Source organism: Penaeus monodon, chromosome 24 (assembly GCF_015228065.2).
Source record: "Penaeus monodon isolate SGIC_2016 chromosome 24, NSTDA_Pmon_1, whole genome shotgun sequence".
In the NCBI taxonomy this organism is placed as follows: Eukaryota; Metazoa; Arthropoda; class Malacostraca; order Decapoda; family Penaeidae; genus Penaeus; species Penaeus monodon.
In genome coordinates this window covers 40,953,571-40,953,927 of record NC_051409.1, presented here as the reverse complement: position 1 = coordinate 40,953,927, position 357 = coordinate 40,953,571, and positions in this window count along the sequence as shown.

The following is a 357-nucleotide window of genomic DNA, read 5'->3' as shown; positions in this document are numbered from 1 at the left end:
GATCAACCCCCGACTTCCCGAGGGCGAGCACCGTCACCCCAGCACCACATCTGTCCCCCGCCGCGTCACCCAAACGTCGAAGCCAGTAATCCCCTTTTGGAATTCCGATTCGAGGCGACGTGATCCTTTCGCGTCCAGTCTCAAGACAGAATCCGAATGAGGAGGGAAAGACAGTGGGATTTCATCTCAGCGTCTGAGGCGGCGCCCTTCAAAATCTTCTCCCTTATCCTTGTGCGGCGGCGTGTCCCTCTGCTTTACTCTCGTTTTTCTTTTTTTCTTCTTTTTTCATTTGGTTATGTTTGTATCCTTGCTTCGTGTGACTTATTTTCTTCATTTTTTTTCTTGGTGTGTGGTGTG